This window comes from Apodemus sylvaticus, chromosome 9 (genome assembly GCF_947179515.1).
Source record: "Apodemus sylvaticus chromosome 9, mApoSyl1.1, whole genome shotgun sequence".
NCBI lineage: Eukaryota > Metazoa > Chordata > Mammalia > Rodentia > Muridae > Apodemus > Apodemus sylvaticus.
The window spans coordinates 61,855,012-61,869,272 of record NC_067480.1 but is presented as its reverse complement, the minus strand read 5'-3'; the positions used below and the strand labels follow the sequence as shown (position 1 = coordinate 61,869,272).

Below are 14,261 nucleotides of genomic sequence, written 5' to 3'. Positions count from 1 at the left end.
AGAGAGAGAGAGAGAGAGAGAGAGAGAGAGAAAGAGAGAGAGAGAGAGAAAGCTGGGCCCAACTGGTTTGAATGAGTTGTATGAAGATGTTAATATGAATTTGTATGAGTTTATCCATATTTGCTTGTGTAAAACTTTTTCCTTCTGTGAGATTTTCTCTCTTCACCTGGTTCAATCAAAGTTTATTGCTTCAAACCTTCTTTTAGACTGACAAGTTAGAAGGACAAAAAGGAAAAGGCTCTAGCAATCAATCCAATATTTATTCCCCTGCTAAACAATAGAGACTGCAGTTTGGGCCCTCAAAGGAGCTCAGTCAGGTCAGCTACCACAGCAAAGTAATTTAGAATTTCCCTCTCCACTACCTCAAGAAGAAGCAAGAAGAAAGAAGTGCTGGGGCTAGTCCCCAGTAAGACACAATGTCTAGATCCCATATAAGTAAAATAAACACTTTTAAGAATAAGGACAGACATGTTAGAGACTTTTCGAATAAATTCTGGAGAAGCTCTTACTATAGACACAGTGCATCTAAAGAAATATCTGACTTCTAGCTTTTGAAGCAGAACCATAAACTTCTAAAACTCAGAGAGAATGGAAACTACATGCCCTCCTTTGCTACATTTTTTCAATTCCTTTAGCGTTTTATACACCAATAACAGACCAATCCCTCCCATGACTGATTGTACTCATTTAAATGTGGGGCATGTGGTATATATACACAATGGAGTACTATTCAGCAATTAAAAACAATGAATTCATGAATTTTTTAGGCAAATGGATGGAACTGGAAAATATCATCCTAAGCAAGGTAACACAATCACAAAAGAATACACATGGAATGCAATCATTGATAAGTGGATATTATTAGCCCTGAAGCTCTGAACACTCAAGATACAATTAGCATATCAAATGATTCCCATAAAGAAGGAAGAAGAGGCCCCTAATCCTGGAAAGGCTTGATCCAGCATTGTAGGGAAGTACCAGGACAAAGAAAAGGGAGGGGGAAAGATAGGAGAATGGATGGAGATAAGAGGACTTATGGGACATATGGGGGGGGGTACTGGGATAGGGGAAGGCTTTTAGAATGTAAAAAAAGAATATAGAAAATAAATTAAAAAATAAATTAAAAAAATTAAAAATAAAATAAAATAAAATATATGTGTGGCATGTTACCAATCCCTTTAAGAGAGGCTTACAAAATTCTCACCCAAGTAAAAAGTCCTTTCTAATGATGGAAGTGTGGCAACCGGAGAAAAATGGGCAAATTCACAGAAAAATTCTGCTTTGTTTGAAAATAAAAGTTAATATATCTTTAAAGGATCAGATGGGGAGAATGAAAAATGGTAAAAGCAGAGAATTGAAATCAATTTCTGAAATCAGGCTTCAAACACTATTATATAGTAACTAGATTAATCCAAGAAAATTATTCCTATATCAAAATAACCACACAAAAGAGACAGTATAAGGCATATTATAATCTTTTCCTTTTTGCCATCATATTTTAATTTTTGTATGAATCCGTATTCTTCTTAATCACCAAAAAAATTATAAAATCACGATTATTTCAATCCTATGAAAATTATAGATTTGACCAAGGAAGTCTCCTAAGATTAAACACTATGCCTCTGACAAGTTCATTTTAATCAAGGCATTTTTATTTGCAAATACATAATTAATATATTTAAGAAGCTTGAGTGTTTTGCTGAAATCTAGAGAAATTAGTTATTGAAATAAAAGATAGAATGGATGAACAACAAAGGGAATCAGTATTATACAATAATATTCAAATAATCTAATAATTTCTAATTTTAAATTATCAAAAAAGTTTGAAAATTATTAAAAGTGGAGCTTAAATTGTCTGTTAGCTTTTAATGGAAAGGGAAATTCATTCATACTATGCCTGCCTGCCTGCTGCCATGTCCCAGCCTTAATGTTACTAGATAGAACATCTCAACCTGTAATCCTGCCCCAATTAAATGTTGTCCTTTATAATACTTGTTTTAGTCATTGTGTCTGGTCACAGAAGTAAAACCCTAACTAAGTCAGATCTTATAAACATCACTGAAACTATATTAACTTAAACATTAATACACTAAATTTTAAAAGACCACAGATATTAAATAAGTGTGGGTATTACTCATGACAATAAGAATAATATTATTTGAGATATGAAACTATGAGTGATTAAATTATATTTTATTCATGAGTTTTATAAAACAACATGTGTCAATACAGAAATGAAGGAGAAATTCCTTAGAATAATAAAGATATTCACTAGGAAGCTACTGCATTCATGACAGTGTAATATAGAAACATTTGTTGATAGAGAAGGATGGGACCAGCTCTTTTGGCATCTGAGTCGTCCCTCCTCCCTTCCATCTTGTGGAAGAGTTGAAGAAGAGACTGAGAAACCTGGAGGGAACAAGAACTCTACAAGAAGGCTTACAGAGTGATCTAACATGGACTCTTGAGGGATCGCAGAGACTCTATCATCAATCAAGGAGTGTTGACTCTAGCCTTCTGCCTCCTGATAATTGTAGGAAGTATGCAACTTTGTTTTTGTGGGAGTACCCAAAAAACTGGATCAGGGACTGCTCTGACTTTGGTGACTGCTTGTGGATTCTCTCCCCATAACTGGACTGCCTTATCTGGCCTTAATAGGAGAGAATGTGCCTAGTACTGCAGTGACTTGAGCTGCCAGTGTTGGTCAGTAAATACAAGGACTTCCCTTTCTCATAGGTAAAGGGAAAAAAATGAAATGAGCTGTTTTCTTTCCTTTCCTCAAAGATTCTTACCCTTCAAGATAATCTAAAATAATATATTATAAATTACTCTCATTTAATTAAAATGGGGGAACAGATGACTTATTACATCTATTCAAACTCAGCACTAGAAATAATTTAGATAAATGAATAAATGCAAAGTAATTTTATTTATACTTGCTAATATTTAAAAGAATGTTAAAATCTGATAAATAGGGATGTTATGATATCCATACCTGCTATAAATTATTTCTACACTACTGTTTATAGAAATCTTTTTGACTAAATAATTTGACTTGATGCTAGGTGTCCCAGATCCAGGCGTGTAGGCACACACCTTTAAGCTGGGCTGCACCTTCTGCTAAAGAGCTATAGAAAGACATTGGAAGAAGGAAGATCCTTTCTTCTTCACCTGCTTGCCTTGTAGGACTAAGCAACTGCTAGATCCTTGAATTTCCATTCACAGCTGCTGATAGCCATTGCTGGGGAGTTGAAATATAGACTGTAAGTCATCAACAAATTCCCTTACTGTATCGAGACTACCCATACTTTCTGCGACTCTAGAGAATCCTGACTTCCAGTGATATAACACTGTTTATACCTTCCTGCCTGGTATGATCAGAGACCTGAGTTTTATCTCCAGTTCAGCATATACCCAGTGTAGTGATATCAATCTAAGCCAACAATTGGAGGTAGCAACAAAATATCAGAAGTTTAAGGTCCCATGTGACTATATAGAGAGCTTGAATATAGCCAGAAGTACTTGAGTCCTCATCTTAAAATTAATTATCATATTGCTTAAATAAACTAGCAACTAAATAATTGATGACTTTCCACCCACCATAACCAGTTCTTATTGTATTTCCCACCTGCTCTGAATTACTCAATGATGAAACAAAGATAATTTAAAGAGGAAAGCTTATTTAGATCACCTAAGGTGTTTTTGAAATATTACAAAATTTTTTTAATAAAAAGTTTTTTTGTGTTTCTGCTGCTATATTTTTTAAACAGAGGCTTGCTATTTGCTTAGTCTATCACTGAATTTGGGAACCCCATGCCTCAACATGCTAAATGCTAGCTTTACAGGGGTATGCTACCATGCTCCCACAAATGCAATTCAACTTTTTATTACCATAGGTAGTATTTTACCTGAACAAAAGAAGAATAATCTGATATATGTATTCTTTAATAAGATATTCATATACAACTTCTCATGATCATGATGAGATAACTGTACTAGAATTTAAAACAAATATAAGCATCAGTGGCAATATTTTCTATATGATTGAGTGAAATTTTTCTTATGTAGGAGGAAGAAATTCTTTGACTATACATAAGAATGGTGCATATTGATTTATAAAAGTCAATAAATCCACTTGTTTGGTAGTTAAAAAATGATTAAAGATATACTAACAGCACAATGTTTTCATATTATTGCTCAGGTAGAAAATTTTGCCTGACATTTCCCCAGCATTCCACCCAATTAAGAAGACAGCTGTCATGCTGAAGAAATTGATAATCTATTCACATGTCACCTGAGAATGTTTAAGTTTAGCAGATGTTAAGTCACCAGAGAATGTTCAAGTTTAGAAATTAATGTTTCCTTGGAGTTTTGTCACTGACAGCAAGAAAAAGAGAACTCATTTTGATTGTCTTTCTGGGTTTTTACTGTCAGTCTTGTTTGGCTATGTGGGAAATCACAGAAGACATTTCTTTTTAAGCAGTGTTGTAGAAAGACAAGGAAAATGTATTGTTTATCTTCTTTATAATCAATGAATCTATAGTTATCTTAGTCTGTATCCCTTGGCTCTTCATAATGCCATTAATACTGGCATTCCACTATTAATTCTTTTCTGTCTCTTTCCTCCCTCCCACTTCTCTTTTCCTTTTACCCTTTGTCTTTTTTTGCCTCTTTACTTAACAGGGAAAATATGAAAAAATAAAACTCTTATGAGCCCTTTTACTGAAAAAAATAATTTCTATTTTAAACAAGTAAGTATTTAAACTACTTCTTTAAGATTAATTAGTTCAACTAAAGGTGTCCTGTTGGAGACAGGGAAAGAGGAATGAAATGAGGAACTGTTGGAGGGCAGACTGGAAGGGGGATAATGACTAGACTGTAAAAGGATTAAAGATAATTTATTTTAAAAAGTAGAGGGCATAGGAATATTAGAAAAATTGGTTAGACATCAGAAAGATAGTTTTGACATCTGTTATCCTTTCTCTATATGTTTAGAAGACTCAGGACTTGAGTAAAGTTCATATTGGTTCAGTCTGAAACGCTGGATGAACGCAGTCCATTGGGAATCAGCAGTTATTCCTGATGCTGTTTTGGGAGACAAGTAGCTGGAACAGCTGGTCCGTTCAGCTCCCCTGCTGATTTATCTTGTCAGAGCCATACTTTCTGTCAGATATGAATCTTACAACAAATATTTTAATACTATTAAGATATTCATATGAATTATGCAAGGTATACATAACAGTTAAGGATGAACATTTTGCTCCTTATTTGAGCAGGTGAAAGACCACTGTCCTTTTATGAGTTAATTTGATCAATAACCAATTGTAATGAATCTTCATTCATGCCATGTGAAAGATGGCATGATGAATCTTAAGGATTCCACAACCATCAATATTTATTTTCTAATTTTCACTGAAGTTTGGTTAGAGGTATTTTTGTGTCTAAGCCAGTTATAGGGCTATTCCCATGTAGAGGAATCAGCAAATCATGTTACCTGTCCTGTCTGATTTTCCCAAATCTTTCTTTTCTGTAGCTAAGATTGTCGGGGCAGGGGGGGTGGCGAGGGTGGCTTTTCTTGTCATGTCTGGTCCGTATCACTCTGCAAGGGGTCCAAAGACTTTTCTTCTTTTCTACTTACACAAATATAGTGCTTCTCTCCCATAATAATATCACCTCAGTCTGGTACCTGAAATCATCAAAGCTATAGATTGATTTAATTTAGTAGCTTGAACTCTCTTCCAGAGGATTTTTTATATAATAAACACCCAACTTATAACAACATACATTTTGAAAATTAAAACAATTCAAACAAAATCTGTGTGAACAAAAATTCTATATTCCTATATTCATTTCTATATTCGACAAGGGACTATTCTTTTATATTTCTGTATTATGTTGATCCAAAAACAAGGGAACACATTTTTCTGCATCTAATGTTATTTGGTCTATTATATATTCTCAAGGATTTTAGTCAGCTAAAGCACACACACCTTCTTTTGTCATCAATATCCTTATCCTAAGAAATCATCATTTACATTAAAATTCTTCATATTCTTTCCCACATGACCAAACTTTCTACTCTAAAACACCATGCTACTTATAATAAAATACACCACTATTGATGTTTGTATAACATCTCTACTGCTTATTAATATATTCAGCACTATCAGTCATTGGTTATCTCATGGTTGGAAATTATGCAACAAGTACAATTTACTCTTGTGAATTTCATTCAAATTACCTTCATTTCCTAAGTCATTATCAAAATTATAAACTATATTATAAATCATGTCCAGCTTTATGGTATTTTCCTACTTGTCATATCTCTACCACCTGAATTGTGATATTCAGTGGGATCTATGTCCCTTCCTTTTTTCCTACATTAATAAATTAACATAGGCAACTAATTCACACATATAGACCATGACTTTGCTACTGAGTTAGAATCTAAGTTCTTGCCTTTCATTCATATTTGAAAACATGCTACTTCAACCTCCTGACTGAATAACCTATATTACAAGCTGGGTGTATACCAGGAAGTTTAGCTTAATTTCTTGTCCTTTTAAAAATATATTTATTATTTGTTATTTTTTTGTTTATGGCTCAGGTATGTTCAACAATGCAATGAACTGATACCTACCAAATTTAGTGTGTTCTCCCATCAACAAATCACATCTCAAGCAAAGCAGTAATTATAAAACATAAACTGATTTAAATGCTCAATGCTTTTCATTAGTAGGTCTTTCTTCATGAAAGACCTTTCTCCTCTGGTGTTTCTCACTTTTGATATACTTATGATCTTCCTATGAGTGTATCCTATAAATTGCAGTCTGTCTTGATTCACTCTTTTTCTCATCCTTTACTTTAAATTATGTAGACTTGGTAAATTCCTTGACAACTACCTACCCCAACAGGATCTCTGGACAGTGAAGCTTTGCTTAAATAGGGATATAATTCTATGGCAGCCAATATTGTTTTGAAATCAGTTATCAACTATTTTCATTTTTCGCAATGCATCACACAAAATCTCTATTGTGTTTGACAATAATAAAAGTGTTGACAAGAGTTCAAAATTTGAAACATCATTTTTTAGTGCAGGAATTATCCTCTGATATGTATAATTCTTCCTAACTGATATAACAATTAGAAGATATTTAGGGCTAATTTCCTTCACAAAATAAATATTCTTTTCTACTTGATCATCTAAAACAATAAGATAACCAGAAAGAAGATCTATCCTTTGTTCTCCAAGTATTACATTATTAAAGGCTCATATAATCTTTCTCTCATGTGTGAAATGTGTGTCTCTATCACTGATGTGGCTTCTCTGCAGATCCTATCATTTCTGAGAGAAAAGATACTTGATTTTCCAAAGCAATATATATTGAATTAAACTATCTTTATAATAAAAAAGCATGTTGCAACATCATTTGTATTGATTGAGAAATTATCCTCAGACAACTTTCATGTTTATTATCCATTTAGGAACCAATGAGATAAAATTATAGTTTTGAGATAGAAATATAATTTTGTGCACGCACTTAAGCCTGTTCTTATTTGCTAAGTGGAAATGAGTAAATGTAATGCCAGCATAAAGTAAATAAACTAGCCATCCCTCTGCAAGGCCAGATGACACTCCAACGCTCCTGCTACTGTCATCAACTCTCTCCAGCTAGCCCCCACAGTATCTGGCTCATTTGTCCTGGGAGCCGCTAGTACTTCTTTGGCTATAAACACATGTAGTAGGCAATCTCACATTCCAGAAACTAAATGGAACAACCAACCTCATGGTTGCATATCACAATACCCAGTAACCCAGTAAAATCAAGACCCTTAAAGCTTAATTAACAATCAGATTTATATATCAATAAAATCACAATTTAGAATAGACCAATACAATAATTTCAGAGCCAATTGATAATGATAAAATCTTTATCCCAGTATTTCTAACCTTGTGAAATCATGCTACTTGTGGTTGGTAAACACCATGTGGATTCACATCTGAAGCCAACGTCCTTCTCTTCTGAGATGCTCCCTGTCTCTGCAACTCTTAGCTCTGGCTCCCTTTTCCCTGTCCAATCACAGACCTTGTCTGCACTCATGTAATTGGACAGGGAAAATCCTGTGACAGATTTTTTTACATGTTAGATTATTTGACATGAAACTCTGTTAACTAAATTGAACTTTAATATACTTTATATATTATCAGTTTGTAGTGTCATTAAGATAACCTTTCCTTTATTTGAAGATGAAGCTTACACAAAGTGGACTATATGGAACTAAATGTTTTTAGTTTCTGATTCACATTACAAAATATAAACAAAATATACAGGAAGTTTTATATGAAGACTCTCTCTCCCTCTCCTTTTGCCTCTGTCTCTCTGTATCCAGTTAACCTTGTACAAATTGATTTACAAATATATATTCCAAAACATCATACATACTTTTATTATACCTTAATTTTTTGAAAGGTCCACAAAGTATTTAATCATTATAACACTATGAAAGACCACAGTTCACATGTCATGTGCGACTCAAAGAAATCTCAACTGTGAGTTCCCACAACATAAAAACAAGTGAATATTTTTCTACATACTAGAATAGAACAAGTGCTTAAATTCTAAAATGGAAGAAACAAAACAGCAAGAAAGGATCAGCTTCGAATCCAGAAGGGCAAACACACATTCTAACAGTTCCACCTTTGAAATGATTGTATGAATGATTCCAAAGCCTTTACCTCATTCGCCACACTTATAGGGCTTCTATTCAGCATGAGATTTTAATAACTTTTAGGGTCTGAAGAAATGTTAAGATTTTATGAACATTTTAACATTTGAGCTATTTCACTCCAGTTTGAACTACCTCGTGTTAAGAAATATAAGAAAGCTTATTAAAGGGTTTGCAATATTTTTCACAATTGTACCATTTCAGTCTAGTATGAATTATGAGGTTTTTCCCAAGTTTGACCTTAGCTTTTTCTTCACACTTGTGTGGTTTCTCTCATAAATAAATTCTTTGATGTTTCATAAGACCAGAAATCTGATAATAATAGTGTTTGCCACATTCTTCATATGTGTAATGTTTAACTCCAATAGGAATTATCCTATGTTCAGACCATGCAATGGAATTCAAAAGTATTTGCCACATATATTTTTTACATTTGCATAGTTCCTTTCCAGAGATAATTCTCTGATGATCCCTAATTTGTTGCACATTTTGACATGTTCTTTTCATCTCTAAATATTCTATACATTTTCAGGTAATTTGTGTAGATAAAGGTATAATTTTGTAAAGGGGGCTTTTCCATATTGCTCACTTTTGTATGGTGTCTCTCCATAATGAGTTATCAAATGAGACGAAAGAATCTGTAAAGTTCTAAAGGACTTAACTGATATATCACAAGTTTAGGGTTCCTCACTTGTATGGATTCTCTTATTTTCAGAAAGTAATTATAAACAATAGAAGACCAGTCCACATATTTCATAATTGTAGGGTTTCTCTCATGTATGAATTTTCTTATGTTTGTAAAGTCTTGATGGATAATTGAAGACCTTGCCTCATACTTCACACTTGTAAGGTCTCTCTCCTGTATTAATTATCTTGTGTCTAGAAAGTAATGATGGATATAGGAAGACCTTGCCACATTCTTTACACTTGTATGGTTTCTCTCCTGCATGAATTTTCTTATGATAGGAAAGTCTTGATAGATAATGTAAACCCTTGCCACATATTTCACACTTGTAGAGTTTGTCTTCTGTATGAGTTCCCTTGTGAGCACAAAGTGATGATGGAGAGCAGAAGGCCTTGCCACATTTTTGCTCTGTATGAATTATCTTGTGTTTTGAAAATAATGATGGATAATGGAATGACTTGCCCTATACTTCACACTTGGTTTCTCTCTTGTATGAATTATCTTGTTTACAAAGTAATGAAAGATAATGAAAGAACTCACCACATACTTCACAATCTCATGGGTTCTCTCCAGTGTGGATTCTTGTATGCTCAGAAAGTGATAATGGAAAATAGAAGACATTTCCAAATACTTCACATTTGTATGGTTTCTTTCCTGCATGAATTTTCTTATGGTTGGAAAGTCTTGATTGACAAGGCCTTACCACATACTTCATACTTATAGGGTTTTCTTCTCCTATATGAATTATCTTGTATTTAGATGGATAGATAAGAATGGGTAATGAAGGCTTTACCACATACTTCACACTGGTATAATTTCATTTCAGTATGAACCTTCTTATGTTTGGAAAGTTATGATGGATAATTGAAGACTTTGTCACATGCTTCATACTTGAAGGGATTCTTTTCTGTGTGAATTATTTTGTGCTTAGAAAGTATGGATGTATAGTAAAAGGCCTGGACACACACTTCACAGATATATGTTTTTTCTCTGATATGAATTTTTTATGGTTGAAAAGTCTTGATGGATAATGGAAGGCCCTGACACATACTTGAACTTGTAGGGTTTGCCTCTTGTGTGAGTCCTCTGGTGCTTACAAAGTGATGATGGAGAATGGACCGACTTTCCATATAGTTTACACTTTTATTGTGTCTCTCCTGTAAGGAGTGTCTTATGGCTGGAAAGTCTTGATGCATAATTAAAATCTTTGCCACATACTTCACAAATGAAGGGTTTCTGTCCTGCATGACTTCTCTGGTGTTCACGAAGTGATGATGGAGAGGGGAAGGCCTTTCCATATACTTTATACTTGTATGGTTTCACACCTGTAGGGTTTCTCTTTTGTATGAATTATTTTATGTTTAGAAAGTATGGATGGATAATGGAAGGCCTTGCCTCATACTTCATACTTGCATGGTTCCTCTCCTGAATAAATTATTTTATGTTTTGAAAGTCTTGATGAATAAAGGCCTTGGCACATACTTCACACTTGTAGGGCTTTTCTTGTGTTTAAGCTTTTCTTGGAAAAGTTTTGATGGAACATGGAAGGCATTGCTACATATTTCACACGTGTAGAGTTTTTCTCCTGTCTGAATTCTTTAGTGTTTGGAAAGTAATGATGAAAGATGGAACTACTTGCCACACTCTTCACATGATTAGGGCTTTATGCCTAAATGAATTATCTGATTATTTCAAAATACTTTTATTCCCTCAAAGACTATGCTATATTCTTTGCATGTATAGCTTTTTCCCCTGAGTACTTAGCTATGGCTCCTTTACTCTTAACATCAGAAGGCTCTTGTCTTTGCTCCAGAAATGTGACCAGGTATAGCTTAGAGGAAGCAAGACCCAGAAACAAACAGTTGTTGTGATTCTCCAACATCACGTCCCTGTATAATTTCCACTGAGCAGGACCCAGGTATACCTACTACTCTGCAGAGAAATATATTACCACATCCCAGAATAACAGCATATCCTCCATGTCAGAGATCCAAACACAGCACTCAACAGGACAGTCACCTAACTCTGAGGAGAAGCTAAGTTTGTACATCAAATATAGAAGTTTGATACCAACAGCCAGCCTTCTCATGTACCTTAATTTTTAATTAACACTTTTAATATTGTTAATTTAAATTTCATATTTCATTCTTCATCTCTGTTGATACTTAATTCTCATTCCAGAGTCAGCAACTCTGACCCATAATTGTTCCTGTCAGAAAAAAAACTCCAGGGATAAAAATCGAGAGGAGCCAGAGGAAAAGGACATCCAACTCAAGTGAAGGCCAAAGGCCTGACACTATTATGGAATGTTCACAAAAAGGGGTCTATCATGACTGTCCTCCAAGTGATCCAACAAGCAGTTGAAAGAGTCAGATGCAAATATTTACACCCAACAAATGGACAGAAGCTGCTGACCCCTAAGACTGAATTAGGTAAAGACTGGAAGAATCTGAATAGAAGGGTGACCCTGTTGGACTATTACATGTATATATAAAATATAGTACATATATGTACAATTAAGACAACAGCTAAAATATACTTTCAATAGCATTCTTATTCTTCACATCAAAATATTTCAGCTAAATAAATATCTCTGAAATTGAAATATTAAATAATGTTATTTTATGACCAAATATATCTATTTTAATATTCTTTAAACAAAATCAATCATCCTTTCATGAAATATTTAATCATAATTTATCTCAGGCAAGCTATATTTGCAAGAAATTAAGGATTTAAAGAGACTTATGAAAATATATGAAAACATTTTCAGATTCATAAAAAGTCAATATAATAACAGATTTCTGTGAGAAATGTAATTATTTACTTACATATCTATCATGTTTTGCTAACTGAAAGTTACATTTTGATTAATTTTATTTTTATTTTAGGACCTACATTATTACTCAAAGTAACATTGTAATTATGTATTAAGGAAGGTTAAATATAGTTTCATAAATATTTAAGATGTTAAGTATTTTTATATTACTAGAGAACAAAACATGTATATGACCTGATTCTAAATATTATTTTTTCATAAATCTCCCTACAATTTCAAGTATATATCATTCTTATTACTCTGCTTATATTTTATGATTTACTCTGAAAAATTTAAATTTAAATGTTGAATAATTTTTAGGATATTATAACTATCATTGCTATCATTATAAATTATTAAAGGTCAACTATTCAGAAAACTTCAGATAAAGTGTAGTAGTTGTAATATATTTTAATCAATTTTGTCATGTTATAAATCAACATTTTCAATAAAATTATCCAAAGTAAAATAAATTGGGTGACTGTTTCTGTTTCATTATTTTTTTGGTTTTCGATTTTTGGTTTTCCATTGCACTTGATTGTGTGAAGAGGTCTTTCATTTTATTTTGTTTTCCTTTGTGATCCAGAAACCCATGAATTTGTATGGCTCACAACTGACTCTACTCCTTTTTAAACTAGAATTTTATATTTCATGTCAAAGAAATAATACTATTGTCTAAAGGATAATATATAGGACTGATTTCTTTATTCATAAATAAACCCACAAAAATAAATTTTAAACAACTCTATATCTTAATTTAGATTTAATTAACTAATCTGTTTGAAAAAAACCTTCTAAAGATTTAATTGGAACTTGTAAAAGCTAATAAATATTAATAATGAACAAATTGTTCCTTTCTTTGTAACTTAAGGCCACATAATCACTTGCTGTTTTATAAGGTAACTCTCATGTTGAGGAGCCAAAGGAGCCAAGGACACCACAAGAAGTGAGCCACCAACCAAAGAATATGCAGGGGCTGTACCTAGCACCCTCCTCCCCTGCAAATACTGAGCAGACATGTACCTTGGTCTTCATATGGGTTCCCTAAAAATCACAGTGGGGGCTGTCTCTGTTTCTGACTATGTTACCTGGCTTTGGATCCTCTCCCCTTAACTGGATTACCTTGTTGGGCCTCAGTATGAAAGAATGCTCTTAGTACTGCTGAGAGTTGATGTGCCAAGGTTGGTTGGTACAAAGTCTAGGGGTGGGATTCCCCTCCTCTAAGAAGGGAGTGAGCAATGGGTGGAGGGTTAGTGGCAGTAGAACTAAGAAAAGAGGGGAGCTACAATCAGTAAAGTGAATACATACATACATTCATACATACATGTATATATAAGTGAAGAAAAAAAGGAACCTTAGTGGTCATTTGAGTAAAAGAAAGCTGAATTGTTTTTTCTAGCCTTTGTCATTTGGTACAGAATTATTTATAAGATATATTAACTGTTTTTCTAGTCTTTACTGTAAGTCTTCAAATTTGGAATAAGCCAAAAATAGTCACTTATTATGACACTTGGCTAACGCTGCTAGTCTCTGAGCATAATGTGTCTTTTAGCTAAATGAAAACAGATTATTTAAGCAAAGACATAATTTGTGAAATTAAACTCAAATAATTAGGCATTAGCTTATGTTTTAAAGAGCAGTTTTAATTATATCAGTGCATTAGCTGAAGAAGCTAAAGAGATGAGTTTCTTTTGAGTGAAAATATTGATGACAATCACTAAATAATCTAATAAAACTGTCTACCATGTATTTTTATTCTTCATCATCGATAATACTTGTTAATTTGTTCTATTGTAACTAAGTTCAAGAGAGTATTCATAGTAAAATCTTATTTGCAAAATTCAAATTCTGCAAAGCTTCATGTCAAACTCTGAATACACATACAACTACTTTATTGATATCCTTATCTGTTTGTATACATTGTATTTTACCTAAATCTGAATTGTTGAAATTGGGAAAATGAAACTAGATCCTTAGTTTTCACTTTTTACAAAATCAACTCCAATGAAATCAATGTCCTCAACATGAGAT

The 14,261-nt window shown here is 33.2% G+C and overlaps 1 pseudogene; it reads right to left on the bottom strand.

Annotated features, from left to right (window-relative positions):
- Nucleotides 1-9,449: 9,449 nt before the first annotated feature.
- Nucleotides 9,450-11,393, bottom strand: LOC127691909 (zinc finger protein 728-like; annotated as a pseudogene).
- Nucleotides 11,394-14,261: the final 2,868 nt, after the last annotated feature.